At 36.2% G+C, this 18,631-nt stretch overlaps 1 long non-coding RNA gene across 2 annotated transcripts in view; it reads left to right on the forward strand.

Annotated features, from left to right (window-relative positions):
- LOC137471461 (uncharacterized) overlaps positions 1 to 18,631 on the forward strand; it is a 209,448-nt gene that overhangs the window by 70,693 nt on the left and 120,124 nt on the right. For both annotated transcript variants that reach the window (XR_010997623.1, XR_010997622.1), the window contains exon 3: positions 10,889 to 11,057. This is a non-coding gene — a long non-coding RNA (uncharacterized lncRNA). The remainder of the gene's footprint in view (positions 1 to 10,888; positions 11,058 to 18,631) is intronic.

Here is an 18,631-nt window from a genome sequence, read left to right on the forward strand (position 1 = left end):
CTGCATCAATGTATCAGAAACAGCTACACGTATTTTTAACATTAAGTGTTATTCGGAGGAGCTGAGGAGTTTCTTTCAGGGATTTTAACATCCTTTGAGTGTAATAATAATATATTTGTTACTAAACTAAATTCTTTTAGCGTATGTGCTACTTTAGGAACTGCTTTGTAAATATGGACTGAAATAAATGTAAATAAGTGACATTTCTTTAAGATTTTGATTGTAAGTTCTAACTCTTGTGCTGTTCAATATTATTTTTCTTCATCCACAAAATTCACTTTGAATTTTTTTTTTCTGACAAATTCTGCTTCTGAATTTTCTACATTTGTCGTTTGAAGCACTCTTTTTCAATATAATCATCTCTTGATTGTCTGGAAATCAAGCAGACTACGTCTAGTTACATACTAAATCAAATACAATTGCTAGTTAATTTTCATAATGATGCTGGGCATCCTGCATTTTTGATCTAGTTTCTCAAATTGATTCTCAAATTGATATTAAAGCTGTGTTTGCAAAGCCCATTCTTGTAAAAATGGAGAAATTAAACTCTTCACATTTGTTGTGCAGTGTAAACAAACATTTTTCTGCCTAGGTGGTATGTTTGTTCTCTCTCAGTAAATAGCTACTGTGTCAATGACTGCCAACAGAGACAAACACGTCTCTTGTTTCTAATGGCAGGAGTTCTCTCCTTTCTTTTTGTCCTCCTTGCAACCTGAATTCTGGCTTAAAACTGTTAAATGCAGTAATTTTTGCATTAAAGTAGAGAGCTCTTGATTTAGGGGATAACATTCATTGTGTGCTGTAGTGACTGAAGAGGATATTTGTCCTCATCTCACTGCTGTTTGTGTGTGTAGTTTATTTGGTATGTGACCCAATATAATGTGCTCATAAGGCTTTTAGGCTTTAAAATTTCCTGTGCTGAACACGTTGTTTACTCTGTATGAACATTGCAAGCATGTGAGGTGAGACTGGTTTGTAGATTTGTGTTCATCTGGCCCATTGCAGTTCTCAGAACATGTCTCTTAACGCAAAATGCTGTAGGCACATTTGCTGACTTAATTGCTGTCTGATATATTATTAAGTACCATATAGCTTTTACTGAAAACAGACTGCAGATCTTTCTTAAACAGTGGAATTAATAAAATACAAAGAATTTTTATGGCTTTAGAGTAGAAGCTACCTTGACGCTATTCAGTTTTATCCCCCCTTTTTCCTTCTCCCTTTGTGACTTGTATTTCTATAAATTTTTGACTCCTTATGTTTGTACTTTTGAATATAAGCATATGTACAAAAGCTTAGTTCATTAAAAGTTTGCACTGTATTCAAAACTAGGAAACCGGATGAAGAAGGAAAGAAAAAAAATTAGTTTTGCCAGTAATTGTGTTTTAATGATAGTGTTTATGTTTGCTCTTTCACTACTTTGGGAATTGCATATTGTGATTTATGTCTAAACCTTGCAGGTCTCATTTGCTAGACCAAGACACAAACAGATGTAAACAGAGATGCCCTAGAGAGGAAACTGCACCAAATGTAGTCGGGATTATGGTTCAGGTTTTCTTTAGCTGAAATACCTGGTCTGAATAGCTTGAAGGTTTGAAGGAAACATTGTGCTTACCTTTTGGTGGCAGCCTATCTGAGATAGCAAAGTGTCTCTTCAGTTTGATTTGAATTGCTGATCTTTTTGTAAATGCTTTTTGTAAATACAAGCCAAAAAAAGACACAGCTGTCCTGAACAAGAAATGATGGTGGAGAGACAGCTGAGAGGTGAACAATGCTAAGGAGGGCTGAAGGATAATTCAGGGCTCTAGTAAGGCACCACTGCCACTGGACAGTGAAGCTGTAGTTACTGCTTTTGAGGCCAGTTATGAAGTTCTGGCAGAAAAGCAGGAGACAGGGCTTCTGTTAACAAGCAAGAGAAATGCAGGATGTGCTAGACACTGGAATGGGAAATTTTTCACAACATTGCTGGTTTGAGCACTGACTTTCTGAGGTTTATGTCCTTTCTTTCTCTGACTCCAGTTGCTCTCTAAGTTATCTCTGTAAAATGGATTCAGTATTTCCATGTATTTTCTAGTACTGGTGACACAAGAGGTATATGCAAGAATTACATGTAAGCTGGAATTGAATTTTCGGGAAGCTTTTCTGCAGAAATGCAGACACAGCCTATTTGCTACCAAATCCTCACAGGCAGTTACGCCTGGATAATCTATGTGTGCTGCCTTGGTGTTGATCAGTGTTTGCCACCCAAGTCTGTGGGAAAATCTGATGTTATGATTTAATCAGCACATGAGTGAGGTAACCAACTTGCAGAACGTGTTTTATTTAATAGAATAACTGTTATAAAAGATAAGTGCAAGATCCAAATAACCACTGAAAGTTGCCATTAAATTACTTCTACCTCATGGGCATGGAGAATGGTTTCAATTTCAACTTTGTGCCACCTTAACTTATTGACTATGCCGAATTTCACTCCCATAACATTTTTAAAAAACAGAATTAACTAGGAAGAAATCAGTCTTTCCTTAGCAAAACATGATTTTGATTTTTTTCTTCTAAATTTTATTCAAGTTATACCTTTATTACTAGGGCTTTCAACTCAAGACTTGTTACTTTGAAGAGAAAAGAGTCTTAGAAAATTAGAAGTAGAATTGTGATTATGGCATACTGTCTGTCTCTCACTATGGTAGAAAGGAGAGATTTTCTTGTGTTGGAAACTATGCAAGTAAACAGTGTTAACTTCTCACTGTGAAAAACATTGTACAACTAAAGTTTAAAGCTTGAGTTTACATTATATTCAGAAGTAAGGGCAGATCTGCATTGGCTGGAACAGACTTCCCAGGGAAGAGGTTGAGTCACCATCCTTGCAGGTATTTAAGAGCGGTATAGATGTGGTGCTTAGGGACATGGCTTAGTGGTGGACTTGGCAGTGCTGGGTTAATAGTTTGACTCCATGGTCTTGGAGAGCTTTTCCAACATAAATGATTCTGTGATTCAGATGTAACACGGTTGTGGAGCAGTGATCAAGGCAGTAAAGGGAAAATGATGGCTCATGGATATCTTGAGTATCTGTTTGGGCCAAGCTACAGGCAATCTTTGTCAAGATTGAGCACTCAGCTGCTCTTATTTGGAGCAAAATAAACTTTCTTTTAGTTCATGCCAACTATTCCAACCTTAGAGATGATGTTTGCAGGAGGTTCTGAAACAGTTTGGTATGAATAGACTATAATTGTTGCAATGTTCTCAGGACAACACAAACTCCTTCTCACGACCCAGACTACACATGTGATATGATGGAAAGGCTGTTAAGATGGAGCTGAAGATGGGGTGCAGTTTTTCTAAGCAAACTAGGAAGTCTTTCTCAAACATAGAAATGTTCCAGTTGTTATGACGGGGGAAATAAACCAAAAATTTTCCAAAATCCAAGTTTGTGCTTGCCCATTGTCCTCTGAAAATGTGAGTTTTGATTAGAACATTTAGCAATATGACTGTTAAGCACTGTAATATGGATATTTCGTATGCTCATCCTTTTATATGTGGACAGGATCATTAGCAGGTACAAGTCTCTTAAAATGAAATACAGTCATCCTTTCTGCAGAACTGATCTCAGTTTTGAGGAAGCTGATGATCTGATATCGCCAGGTAACTTCTGTGAAGGCTTCAAGATCTAGAGGTTGAAGTTGGGATTCATATAGCTTTTATCCCTGAATGAATAATGTTGGTTTATTTTTTTGAATTTCTTTTTAGAGGAGGATATAGCTTGAGGAAGCAGATAATATATGAAGTTTTTGACAGAAAATTCAATTTGAAAGTTGTCCTTTTCCAACTAAAATAAATGGAAAATTTTCCTTTGTGTCTGGATTTGTTCTAGTTAAGTTAATAAAGCTTTGCTTTGGGTTTCCTGTGGTGTAAGAGTGCAAAGACTTTGTGAAAGGCTATCCAATCCCACTTGCACATTCGCTCAGGTTTATCAGGGGTGTACTCCAGGGTTTTCACTTGTACTCTGTTGAGGAGATTTGTTCCTGGAGGTCCCACTGGAAACTGAATAGCAAGTAATAGCAACTGTGACTCCTGACTCAGGAATGTGGAAGATACTGGAGGAGCATCCTCCGGAAGCGCAGACTCTTCTCTAAGGCACTGTGGGAATTCTGTCAATCTTGAGTAGATGGTGGAGACCATTATTGCACGTAGATTCTTTGATGGTTGGTAGTACATTTGTAGATTTTTGGGTGGTGAGACTGACAGAAAATGCAAAAGCAGAGTTGGAAGTTAAAGGAAAAGGGGGTGACATGAAGCAGAGATGGCGCTACAGGAGACAGCCGCTGCACCATCCTGAAAGGTAGGAAGAGCAGAGATTTGTTATTTCAGCAAGGATATTAAAAGAAAAAAGTGAAATAGAAAAATGGGAAAGGAAAGGCTGTATACAGGAAGCTGAGAAAGCACTAAAATATGTGAAAAGGATTCAGTGAGATAGAAATAGATTCTTGAAGAAGCAACTGAAAGGTTTGAGACTGAATCAATATTTTTGCTTAGAATTCTGCTGAGATTAATTTTGGCTTAAATGTAGGAATTACTTTTTGCAAGGGAGGAGGTGACAGATGGACCCAGAGAGGGTCTTGACTTTCATGTCCATACAGAATCTCTTTTTTATTTGTGTTTGTTGAAAGCATTAAAAAATACCTCTGGCAGTTTTTCCATTTCCTTTGGCTTTCGTGTCTAAAGAAATATTCAAACTGGGAAGAGGGGTTGGGAAGCTGAGCCAGGTGGCAAGCCTATTTATCACCTAGTTGGTGGTGGAAAATATTGAATGATCAAATGAAAGTGTTTTAAAATAACATGAACACAGAGACAGAAAAAACTGCCAAGGGAAGGAATTTATGTTAAAAGAAAACTTGCAGTTTCCTTGTCCAATTGTAATAAGAGACTTCAACCTTCAGTGGAAGTCAGTGTATGTACCATCTGCAGCATAAATTTTTAAATTTTTTTTAGAGTAGTTAAAAAGTAGTAAAGAAATGCTTTTATCTGAAAGGCATTCAATTTGAATAATTTTATAGAAAATACCTCTTGTATATCAATGTAAGTGAGTATACCTGTACACAATAGGTCAAAGTCTCTAAAATTGATTCTAAAGAAGAAAAATAGTTTTTTGCCCATTTTTGTAATGAAAAATGGTTTCTGTAAGTTATTGAATAAGCTGTGGTTTGACAGCTCTGTCAACTTTAGAGTGTAAACTGAAAAAAAAAGGAAAAAAGATTGTATTTGAAATAAAGAAGTTTCAGACCTTCAGAACTGTAACTGTGTGTGGCACATCAGCTAGAAATCTTCATCAGTGTGCACAATTTAAGGGGGTGTGGTTAGTTTTATTATAACCACTTGCCTATCCCTTATTTTTCACAGTCTGAAAAAGATCATGTGGTAGCAAAACTTACCTTTCACCTCTCTATTATTTGTCTACTTTGTAGTCATGAACTGGAGTACCGTGTCTGCTAATAAAGACTACAGTGTTTTTAAAACCATTCTGGGGTTTTACAGAATGTTCAAAATGTATCTAATGGGAGACTCTAATATTTTGCTGACAGCTGATATTTTTAAATTATTTTTACTGTATTTAACTAAATTTAAAGGGTTTAGCTAACCATGAATTCTTGGTTATTTTCTGCTCACGGATCTCTTTCTTAAAACCCAGACACCTTAATCAAAATCATGCGACACATGGGAGCCGTGTAGCAGCAGGATTTAAAAATCAATTTATTGTTTGTAATTCTACAAATATAAAACTTTGAATTTAACTAATATTTATCAGTAGGTAAAATAAATTGACGTGAGCAAATGCTGCTAGACTTGAGGTGGTTTTCTGAAAGATGGGAGCTGTACTGGAAGCATTCTGCAATAGGCAAAAGAGGGCTCTAAGGTCTAAGATCTGTAATTTAGAGAAGGCACAGCCTAGAAGATACTGTTGTAAACGTCTGTGCGCTACCTAAATTCTATATTAATTAGGTCTGGGGTATTTAATTTGATGTTTAGTGTGTTAAATACAAAATATAGTAATTAATTGGTTGGCAAGCATGGAAATGTGTGAGGAGAAATGAAGTGCTTCAAAGTCTTGAAAGAAATGGAAGGAAATCACAGACTGAATCACAGATTTGAGTTGATATATTTTATATAAAGCAAAAACCTGATTTGTTTCTCCCTCTTTTTTAAAGAAAAAAGGCACTTTGATCAAGCTGTTTTGCCAAAAATATGTGGAAGATTTCTTCCTCCATCCAACCCCCTGCCCTATTTGTGAATGCAGATGTAGCTCAAGCTGCAAAAGCTTTAAAGGCAACTTAAAAGAACTGCTCTCTGTCCAGTTCTCAAAATAAATAATGTCCTATTTTTAACATCACTGTCTAACGGTTTGTAAAACATGTGAAATTATGTCATATTAGCCTTTATCCATTGTACAGATGCCATTCATCAGCCAACACTATTTGCAAACAAGTAAGTCTAACAGATTTTTGAAATCCAAAGTGCTTAAATTAAAACCATTTTTCTTTTGTGTAGCAGATGCTATGTTAGGAGAGTTGTCTTCTCTGCACATGAGCTCTTGGGAACATGAATTGTCCTAGCAAGTATTGCTCAAAGTTGCCCTACTTGGTGACTTGGGTGCTGCTGTAGTGATGAAATCAGTGATGAACTAGAAATGTTTTGACATGCACTTAGAGAAATAGAGGAGTAAACTGTTTCTAAAGAAATAGGTTCTAGTGTAAAAGTATCTGTGGACATTGGGAAGCAAAGAGATTAGGAATTAATTTTATTCAAATATCCTTTACTGGTTTTAAAATCCAGTGCTGCATATACATTCTTAATCTGGAGTTTAACAATTGTTAACTGAGCCTGAACCCAAATGGTTGAACCAATTTAATTTTTTTATGTTAAATTGTTCTTGGAAATCTCCCTGCTTGAATGCTGGCTTACTCTTCAACAACCTGAGGGTCGGTCTTAGAAAGTTCTCAGACTTGTATCCCAAATGTATTTTTAAATTACATGCTGTTCTTAATGAAAAACAGAGAGTTGATTGGAACAAGTAATATAGGAGATTAGTTTTCTACATATATGAGGGAGAGATTTATAGTTCCTGTAGTATATTTTGTGCATTTGTAGGCTGGAAGGCAGCACCTTGTGGCATCAGAAAGCAAGCATGAAAGAACCTTTTAGATGATAAAGGGAAAAGCAAAGACTTTTCTTGTCCCAGACTTTGTGGGTTTGGATCCTGGCACAGTTGTATTTCATGGAATTAGTGGGGAATATTTTAAAAAAACTGTTCATTTTCACCATGACTATATGCATAGCTATATTTTATATATAAACATATTGTTTGGTACCAAAAGAATGAGTTTTATTTTGTGGTTCAAGTATTACTATATTCATATGATTTTCTAGAATTAGATTACCTTGATTCCAACTCTGCCATCTGCATGTTAATTAACCACCTCTGTACCTTCTTTATTTATGGCTGACATCTTTAATTTCTTTACACAGAAATCATCTTAGATAGAAGTACCCTCTTGCTCCATCCAAGTGATACACATCACAACAGCAAAAAGTTGGCCTACCACAATACAAATACCTCATTTCAAGTATTGTAGACTAATTCATTGATATTCCAAGAAGGAAACTTTGATTTTCATTTTTATCTGAATTTTCACTCTAAAAATCTTGATTATGAACTAAACAGTGTTAGCTTTAAAGGCTTTCTTTCTAGAAATCTGCAGAACCACAAAGGCTACCCTGGCACTTTCCTCCAGAAGCTTCAATCTTTACCAGTTCCTGTAATGTAGCAGTGACATAAAAGTAGACATGTTGACGGTTAGGTTCACCTCCTTGCATCTGTGAAGGATCCAGCAGACACATTTTGTGTGGTTTTCGGACTGGATTTCCATGGAGAAAAAATTCAGCAATTGATTCAATGAGATGGATTCTAAAACACACCACTCTTGATAGAATTCCATCTATGAATGCTTAATGGTATCTAAACAGTGGTTGAATGCTGGGGCTAAATCCCATAAATACAGGTTAAACACCACTGTCTGACCCTTCTTTGAACTGCAGGGTCAGATCCATCATAACATAATTGGTTTATCTCCTTGTGTCTAAGATTCCCTGTAGTAAACAGACTATTTTTATGTCTTGGAGAGCATAGATTACAAATGAAAACTTTTCTGAATCTGGTAGATTTGATTAATTGAAGCTAAACAATTTGTGTGGCTAAAAATGCTCTTTTAACACTTTGGGAAGTCACACTATTTCTGTATGTAAAACCAACTCTTGTTTAAGCTCCAGGGTCAGAGCTGTCACCATATAATTGGTTTATCCTCTTATGTCTAAGATGCTCTGTAGTAAACAGACTGTTCTTATGTCTGGGAAAACTTCAGTTTGGCCACTGCTATTTTTGGTTGCTGTTTAGTAACTCTTGTAATGGGAAGCATAATCATTGCTTCTTCTCTGTTAACACTGAATGGGCTGGTAATGTTGTACAACTTCATAAACATTTTCTCAGGGTGGAAAAGAGAGTGTAAGTCTATGAAATCAATTATTGTAGGTAAGTTGTTCCAGGTATCTGGTTGTGCAGGTAGCCTTCCTCTGTACTTTTCTTAGCTCTGTGTGACCTGCTCTGGAAAGGAACAATCCAAGGCATGTTTTTCTAGTGTAATTGCAAAACACCATCACTCTAGGATTGCCATAATACAATAGCAGGTAAGATATCTAAGCTAAATTTTTCTTATAAGGATATGATTTTAAAAAATCATTTTGATAGCTCAGACTATTGAACTTAAGTTTAAATGAAACCTATTAATATTTAACATGTGATTGAAAACTTTTTATGGGGTGCTCTTTGTCTGACCAAAGGGCAAAATCTGAAGTAATCTGTGCCTCAAATTAAGTTGTCTTCTCCTTTTTCCCTAACTCCCTTAAGTAGTTAATGCACAACTCTTTCTCCCAGGATGCATGCACACATGAAGGTAGGCTTAGGAACCTATGTTAATATTTATGCTATCTCTTCTGGTGATCCATTCTTGACACATTTAATACATAAGAAAAACTCAATAGACTGTGAGGAAAAAACCTTGCAATGAAATCTTTCTCAGTGTGATTTTAAATATTAATTACAAGATTTTACAGAATATGCAAATAAACTTGAAATACATCACAAGGCCTTCTATTGGTAAACACTTCTTAATACGAAAGGAAATAAGGAAGTTATGTGTTCCATATCTAGATGTGGGCAAGACTTGGGACAACATGAAAAGGTTTTGTCTGTAGTTAAGCAGATTTTTATGCATGAGGGGTTTTGTCATCCCCTCTCAAATTAGCTTCAATTGCACATTACTCATCTTGCCTATGCACTACACTGGGGGCGACAAGACTAATAATTCTTCATGTGAATAATGCAAGGTGATTATAGAGATGTTTTCCTTCTACTGCTACTCTACAAATAGGGAAAGTGGTATAGACTCTCAAATCAACAGTATGATCTGTGACTGCAGAGTTGGTTTTGTATTCAGTTTAACTGGATAGAAAAGCTAAAAAGTGTATCTTGGGCTGTACTCATCTTAAAATTGTGCCATTTGTCTCATCTTCAAAGAAAACTTAAGTGTTGGAAAAATTAACAGTGAGGAATTTATGCATGTATAGTGTGTATAAGGAACAGGATGTAACTGTCTGATGATTTTTCAATCCTTCATGTTGTTGCCATTGATTCTACAAGCTTCCCTTTATGTAGTAGAATTAAGTATTTTATCCCAAATTTGGAAAAGACGTGTGTTCTCTGAAATCAGTCTGAGCTGACTTTGCAGACAAACTTTGTGCCACATGTTGGTGTGCTGAGGTGGAATTGTGTTTCCATTGAAGCTGATGGGTATTTAAGTTAGCGTTTCCAAATAAGGGAGACTGGATATAACTTTGTAGTTTTACTTTAAATATGATAACTATTCCTAATAGATTTTCTAAAGTTTCAGTCCTACAAAATCAACTTATGTTATTTTCTCCTTGTTCCATTTTAGACAACGTATGCATGCCTCATATTGTCGGGATCCAGTTCCCAGAGGGTCACGTTCTCTCCCTCATATCTAACACAAATAAGATGCAGGTGCCCTGTAATGGAGGCGGTTGGAGAGCTAAGCAGCATTTTGTTGCTTCTTCTGTTCTTTACTGGTTTGGTAATGCTCAGTTTTGGAATGAATGAGACTTTGCAAAGGACTGATGGACTACATTTAACTTTCTAGAAAGTTAATGGGAATGGTTCAAGTTGGCTGGGCTCTCCCTTGAATTGGTTTACGGGATAGGCAACTCCAGAGAACAGTTCATCCGGTAAAATGATGATTGCGTAAGACAGGAAATGCCCTCAACTTGAAGACATTCTTATTAACCAGAATTAATAATTCTAGTTTCTGTGTTCATATCACCATGGATCCATTTCCTGTTGGAGATGGGAAGCATGACAGCATTTAGTTCTGGGAACCCTGTATGTAAGATTTGTATAATTTATATATAATTGTCATTAGAGGTATGAAATAATTTCACAGTAATGGCTGAAGGAAATTCCCTCAGTGTTATCATGCATGTTGTAGGACTACAATGCACATGTTTGATTACAAAGCATTTTAAGAAGATTACCTCCTGAAAACTTTTCAAAATGGTTCCAAATAGATTCTGTGTAAGCCAAGCTGACGAAGATTAAAATTAATTTTCATTTATAGTCGGTAACCTCTTCTTCTGGCCAAGAGACTTACTTGGCTTGTATTACTTAAATTTGGAAAATAGGTAAATGTACTGGATTGTGTCAATAAAGAAATGACACATGTACTTCAAGTTCACAATAAGATGCTGTGATTTTTTTTTTTATTTGCAGATATCCTGTTTTTTTCGGTTTACAAAGACAACTCAGTGTCGAGGGAACTGAAGACTGGGGTGTGCTGGGCTAACACAAATTTAGCTGAAGCCAAGAATGCCCTGGTTTGGCTCTGGAAAGAGTACTAAGCAGCCAAGGACATTTGGAAAGCCAAATCTAAACCAGTACGGTGAGTTTCCTATGTTGTACTGGATACAGCGATAATTATATATGACAATTTTATTCTATCCTGTCTTCATATCTTGTTTTAACAGAGGATATTCTGCACTCTGTGTGCCAGAGCAGCATGACAATAGCTTAATGAGTGACATGGACTATATGTTCTCCTTTTCTAGGAACAGCTTTAATTTCTTGTCACTAGTTCCCTGCCTTTTAGACCAAGTTGACTGTATGGCTCTAGTTTGAACTGGTCAGGATGTGGGGAAAGCTAAATCCAACATACAGACTGACCTAAAAAAAGTTATATTGGCACTGAGAGAGATTCAGTAAGTCATTTATTTTGCAATGCAAGTAGAGACCAAGGTGGTGATTAAAAAATAAAATAAATTGCAGCAATTGTTTGTCTGCTTATGTAATAACTGAGAAGATCTGGATTTCTTCAGAGGATTCTTGTTTAGTCCTCATACTGTGCTTCAGTAATATTTTTCACTAGACCCTTCTTCTAAAGCTGTTTTCATAGAAAATGTCCAGCTACATATTTGTTAGCATAGCCTCTGACTTTCTGATGTTACATTCTGTAGACTCTTTAGCACTTTGAAAAGTCTTTAAATATCTGAAGCAGAATAAAATACCTTAGTCTGAATGAAATATAAGATGCCCTAAGTGGTATAATTCTTTAATATAGTTCCCGTTCTGATGTTCCCATTTTTCATGAATGCACAAATATTCATGTGGAAACAAGTATTTAGCTTATTCATACACATCCCTGGTTAATGTTTTCACCAAACTAATTATCCCATCTAATTTCAATTATTTTCAACTTGTTTTCTAGAAGATCCATTTGCTCTTACTAATTTAAAGCTTTCTGTTCTTCTCTTTCCCATTTTTTCTCTCTTCTTGCTTGTTATGCCTGAATGAAAAACATCTGGATTAAAAATGTTGAGGTTTTGATAACAAGTCTCTTATTCATTTTTCTTATGAAATGCCACAGCATCCTTTCTATACTTAGCATCCAAGAAACATTGAGATGTATTGAAAGTTTTCACAAGAAACCATTTTTTAAATAGAAAAGCACTGTTTTGATCAAGTTTGTGTTGTCTTTAATAAGAAATTTTAGCTTTATTTGGAGAGTTAGCTTTTCATTACACCTCAGGGAAAGATAACTGGATTTTTTTTTGAGTTTCAACATCTGAGAAAAAAAAAAAGAAAAATTGCATGTGTTTTTAATCACTACAATTGGAATTATTATGCTGCTCTGCTTGCATGTATTTTGTCAGCAAATCCTGAAGGGCCAAATGAACACACATACACAAAAAATGGGTGAAACAAAAGGCCTGAAAAGAAGATGAAAAAAGTCTATCCACTGATAACATGCATTAGCAAAGCATTCTTTGCTCAGCTGCAGAAAAAAGTTACGCAGAAATTTTGCATGTTCCTACATACTAGGAAGCAAATTCCATGCTACCAAAATAAGGTTATGACAGAAGGAAAATGAATACAAGTGCAGCAGTCTGACCAGGGATATTTTTCAAAAATTTATGTCTTGCCAATCTATCTCTGCTGGGATCGGCCCAGAAACAAGGGCAAAGAGTGTAGGCCAGGGAATGAGCTTTTTTTCATTAGGTCCAGTGCTACCAGTTAAAAATGGATTATGCAGATGAGTAACCTCAATTTCTTGACACAATTTGCAAGAGATGGGAAATTCAATTCAGTGCTGTTCAAGCTGGAGCAGTTGCTATTGCAGAAATAAAATGGGTAAAACCAGGTATGAATGGCAGACTTGGGGAGTTAGCAGTTTGTTTACTGAATATCATGTCCTCAAATCTAAGGGAAGTTGTTTTTCAAAAGTTGCTTAATTACTGATTCAGTCCGAGCCACTGAAGCATAACACTTAGCAATTCTGAAAATCTGATTAACAACACAGGGTTCTGTGTCTTCACAAGTTTTCTCTGTTCTGCTATTGGACTGGAATGCAACTGCAGAACGGAGTTTCCTGCACATTCTAGGACAGTTTAATTGCAACCTGAATGTTACAAGTCAGACATGGTGTGTAGAGTATTAGTTGTAAAATAAAAAACTTTTCATCTCTGATGTTGACTCATGAACATTAAAATAAATATTATTTGTCCAGGAGTGGTATCCATTCATATCACATCAGAAGGAATATCCATTCATATCACATGCATTCCTTTTAATTTGTACCAAACTTTTGCAGAACTGCAGGGCCAAAAAATGCCTGTGGCTGTGCCAAGGAGTGACTGCCTGAATTTCCACTGGAAATTCCAGTAAGCATTAGCACTTAATTACCGTACTCTACCTTAAAGGCAGGAATTAAGTGATGTGCAGCACAGCTATGGCCTTCTGCTTTCTGCATGTCTTAATGTGTCACACTACAATTGAAGTCAGGGGTAGAGCTCCCTTGTTGATAATCTGTGCTTGGCAGGATCTGCAAGTGCATCATAAATAACTGACACCCAATTATGTAACATAAATTACTCCTGTTTTCCCAAGAGGATAATTGCATATTAATACATGCTCATTAATAAGTATTGCAGGTACTGAAAAACAACCTAATTTCCTTTCCTTGTGTATAGAGCTAGACTTACCTATTTTTGGACATATTCTACATACACAGAAGCTTTATTCTGCCTTGGCATAGTAATTCTCATAGACAAAAGACATAAAAGTGTCTGTCTTGCTCAAAATTTCAGTCTAGTTCTTGAGCTCTGACCTCATAGGAATACAGGGTCAACTTTCAGGGTTTTGGCACTCTACATGGTGCTGCATAGTGAGTGTTTAGACCCTCAGAACAATCATGTCTGGATTAGGTTTTGCTCATATAAAAGTTGGAGAGGCAAACAGTTTCTTGTCTTTGACTCCTCACAGGCAGTGTTGTACTGCTTTCAATTAGCACTTTCCCCTTGTCTGCCCACCCAAACGTCCTGGAGACCAGGAATTGGGGTAGTGAGGAGCAGGAATTTTCATATAGCACAGTATCAAATTGATTCCAGGTTTTGCAGCCATTTTTCAACCCAAGTTTGTAATGAAGTTTTATTTTGAAATACCTGGTATATTTCTTTTCTGTATCTTTGCTGCTACCACCTTTTAAAATGTGCTGTCTTGGTCACATACAAGGGTGGGGAAAGATTTTTAAGGGTGGAAGATTGCTTGCTTTCATAGCATATAATAGAAAGTAAGCTTAAGACGACAAATATTTTGGTGCTTCTTTCCAGAGCTCAAGCTCATGTAATGTAATGTACATTGAACAGGAACTGTACTGATAATAACCTTTAATATGCCATGATGAGAATTTCAAGTTACATATTTTGCAGTTTGTGCTTGTGTGTATTCTATATCCATATGAAGTCCTAGAGAACTGAAGTAATGGGTTCCCACTGTGAGATTTTATTCAATGTACACTTAACACATGTAAATGCTTTGTCTGGCAATCATGCCAATCACTATGGAATAACATGCAATGAGTAGGAAACAATTTTGTGGTAACTGCAGCCCACAGTGGTTTGATGAAAAGTCTTAGTCAGAAATTGCTTTCACATCAGAAAACTCTGTATCATCAGAAATTCCTTAAATGTCAGCAAGGGTGTAGTCCTTACAAAAATCCTTGAATACTCTGGGGTTATTTTTACTTGTCTTCCTTTGTGTCTTTATTTTTTTTTTTTTTCATCAGGTATATGAGCAATCAAGTGTATAAATATCATGCAGACTTGTGTACTAATAGGGAATGCATCTTATTCATTGGTTTATTTAAACTTTTTGTTTTCTTTTGAAAGTAATAAGGTTTTTGATGAAGAACTGGCGTTTCAAGAATCCTGTCAAAGGGCTGTCTTGTACAGAACCTTATCAGTTCTTCCTATATAAGCCAAATACATACAGTCTTCTGTTTCGTGTCTGGCATTTTTTGATTTCATAGAAGAGCCCCAGGGTACTACATGCTTATCTGTGGGAAAAAAATATACAAACAGAAAACAGAATGGGCTTGATTTTGAATATTTTTCCCAAACTGTGGCTAGAAAAGGTAAAAAGACCACCTTGTTTTTTTGGACTGAAAGTAAAAAGAACTTAGAAAAATATCTCTTAGTTATCTCAAAATATTTCGGGAGCACTCTTGCCTTTCAGGAATGTCTGTGCCCCTCCTTCTCTTTGAAGCTGAGGGTCAAAGCTGGACAAGTCACCCTGCAGAGGTTGCAGAGCAGGGAATGGGCTGGATGTGAAATGGGTGGGCTCTTCTCTTCACATCAGGACCAGCAGATGTTTCTGTTCAGAGCTGACTTGGTACTTGATGTGGGAGGGGTAGAGGCTGGAGGGGAAAGGAAGGAAAGAAGAGCTTTCCCCTTGCTTTAATTTTTCCATGTGGTTCTGCACTCAGGTGAAGATGTCTGGTCCTGAATATTCAGCAATTTTAGTGGTCTACAGTCAAGGGCAAACTACTTGAAAATCCTAAGTAAAAAAGAATATAAACTTTATTTTATAATGCTTTCTTGTAATAGGGTGTAATTCAAGATCAACCATCTTTTTCACTATGAGTTTGTCAAATATTAGACTTGCTTTGTTACTATTTCTTCTAATGGGTCTAATGAAATATGTGATTTTAAAGAGAGGGAGATGATTTTGTGCTTTCTGGCTCCATTTGAATGACATGCTGATGACCAGTAACAGTGTAACAAGCTCTATTTTAATGGTGTAAGTCAACATCTGTTGTCAGAGGAACTTCTTGGTTTTATTACAAAATAATTAAAGTTTTCTTTCAGACATTTAGCAGATGACACACAGCATCTTCATTTTCCTTACACTCTTATACCTTAATGTATTTTGCTTTTCTTTGTGTTAACTGGAAATTAAAAGATGGCACACCCTTATTTTGACTGTCTTTACTGTAAATTTTAAGCACTTGAAGCAGTAGTCTCATAAATAATGTTGTCTGCCAAGGCACTATCTTAGGTGGAATTTTTTGAACCCCTCCCCATCACTCTGAAGAACTCCTTAAACTTCTGATATCTGCTGGTGACAGCTGAAAAAAAGAATTTGCTGCTCTCATATCCTCACTGTTTAGTTCTTAATAATTGCAGTACTAAACCTTTTAAAGGTCTAATTTGACACACCTGAGCTGGGGGCATAATTTTGGGTGCTGGTTGTTTTAATGAGCTGTGAAGGAAGAAAATTGGCATTATAGAATCATTGAGTGATTTGTGTTGGAAGGGACCTTAAAGATTATCTGATTCCAACCCCCCTGCCACAGGGAGGGTCACCTTCTACTAGAGCACATTGCTGAAAGCCCGACCTAGTCTGAACTTCAGGACTGCCAGGGATGGGGTATCCACAGCTTCTGTGGGCAACCTGGTCTAGTGCCTCACAACACTCTGAGTAAAGAATTCCTTCTTAACATCTAATCCAGATCTTTTTTCATTTTAAACCATCCTCCTTTGTGCTATTACTATCTGCCCATGGAAAAAGTCACTGTCCTTTTTTTTTTTTTCTTGTAAAATTATTTTCAGTACTTGAGCCTTCTCTTCTCCAAGCTGAATAACCCCAGCTCTGTCAGTCTGTCAGTATTATGCCCATACATATTTACATGTGTGTGTGTATAAGATATAGATAACCTACACATTTCTATTACATAAGCATTCAGAGGTATTGTCTCAATTAACTCAGGAGTAACATCTCTAACAGAGTTTTTTTCCTGTGTGTATTAATGATGCCTCAAAAATGGCATTCCACATACACAGCTAAAATCAACAATTGGCTATTCTGAAGGTGGTTGTTTTCTGAAAATTCCTGCATCATGTTGGATGTAGTTGTGGTGAAGAGAGATCAGACTTCAGGAAGATATTCACAGTGTTTGATAAGGGACATTTTTTGTCATGCTTAAGGAATCATGTATTTCCAAATGATATGTGTATTCTGTGTACACAGGGAAAAAACCTTAAGTAGAGGAAAGCTGTAGCTGTCATGAAGTACAGAAAAGGTTCATGAACAATAAGATGGCTTCCAAAATAGTCTGCAAATTTGAACCAGTTGCTACAAGATGATAAAAGCCCTAAGGCAAGGACCAAGTTTTAGGTGCGTACTTTATTACTCTTGTGCGAATCCAGCTTTATTCACTCAAACCCTGTATTTAACAGCTATCTACCTTATCTGGAAAAAGGTATCAGGTTCAGTGTATTCTGTGGTAGCTCATCCATCATCAACAGAGATTTTAAAAGACAGGGAAAAAAAAACAAAACCTCTCATTTGACTAGTATGTACTTATGCAAGGAAGAGGAGGAGAGAGTTTTGAACAATGTTCTCTTTCCATTAGCTAAATAAACACACTGCTCCCTGTTATAAAAATTGTGTTGCTGATGTTTTGGAAATTCATGCATTGCATAGTAACCAACAGAATCTACTATTTTCCATAGTGTTTAGCCTCTTCAAAACCTCAAATCTCCTCCTTGGATATGAACAATTATATGAATTTTCCTCCAAAGATTTCAAGTAGGTTTAAATTTGATAGGTTAGGGTCTTTGTTCAGGGGGAGCAATTGGTTTGTGAATGATGGACAATGGTGCGAGTGGGCAATGAAGTTATCTTTGTTGTAATCTTTTGTTGATTATTAATCCTAAATCATCAAAGATAGAGAATGGATGGGCTGAGATCTAGAAAATACAAACTTTTGCAAATATGGGCTGATTTGCAAAAACAAGACAAAGATATAGTTACCTAAACTATGGAAAATCTTATAATGGAAGAAGTCCTGTTTGCCTGCCTGAGACTGACCCCTTTCAGCTGGTTCTTGTCTATCAGCTAAAATGTCCCATATCCATTCCGAAGATAGCAAGGTCAACATCCTCCTTCTGCCTTTCCCAAAATTGCCATGACTGATGTATATATTGCTCCAAAGTCTTAAGTCTTGTCTCATGATAGATTTGACTGATAAAGAGTATTCCCAGAGATTAGATTCATGATTGGTCTGATTGTCTAACCTGTAGTTTCTTTAGTACTTTAGTAGTCTCTCAAAGGGAATGGCTTCAGGAATGACTCAGATATGAAATGACTATTCCAAAGTTGAACCTTGTTTCATCAAAGGTAAACTATATTGCAGCCTATGGGAATTTAAAGCACTGAAAAAACCTGAATCTCCTTAAGGTTTTTCAATGACATTATGTATTAGGGCAAAAAGGATTCTTTAAATTTTACTAAATAATCCTGTTTTACAAACTGACTGCAAATCAGGGCGTGGTACGAAGATGACTTGAGTCTACAGACTAGAAAGAGCTACTCTATGCTGAGCTATTTTTCTTAATTAATTTAAAATTCAAACAGAATTAAAATTAACTATGATATAGCTCAATAAAAACATTTTGGGAAGTTGTGCCAAGTTCTGTAGGGTGTCTGATTTTCTTTAGCTGGTCCTTATGTTGTTATGCATGTTGATGTTTGGTCAGCAAAACTACAGATAAATATGGCTAGGGACACTGTTTTTTTGTTTTGTTTTTTTTTTTTTTCTTTCTAAGGTTTTTAATTAATTATATTGTAGAGGAGGTGACTTGCTGCTTACATGTTGAAGAATGATGTGCTGTTTAGAGT

The sequence above is a fragment of the Anomalospiza imberbis genome, chromosome 3, assembly GCF_031753505.1.
Source record: "Anomalospiza imberbis isolate Cuckoo-Finch-1a 21T00152 chromosome 3, ASM3175350v1, whole genome shotgun sequence".
In the NCBI taxonomy this organism is placed as follows: Eukaryota; Metazoa; Chordata; class Aves; order Passeriformes; family Viduidae; genus Anomalospiza; species Anomalospiza imberbis.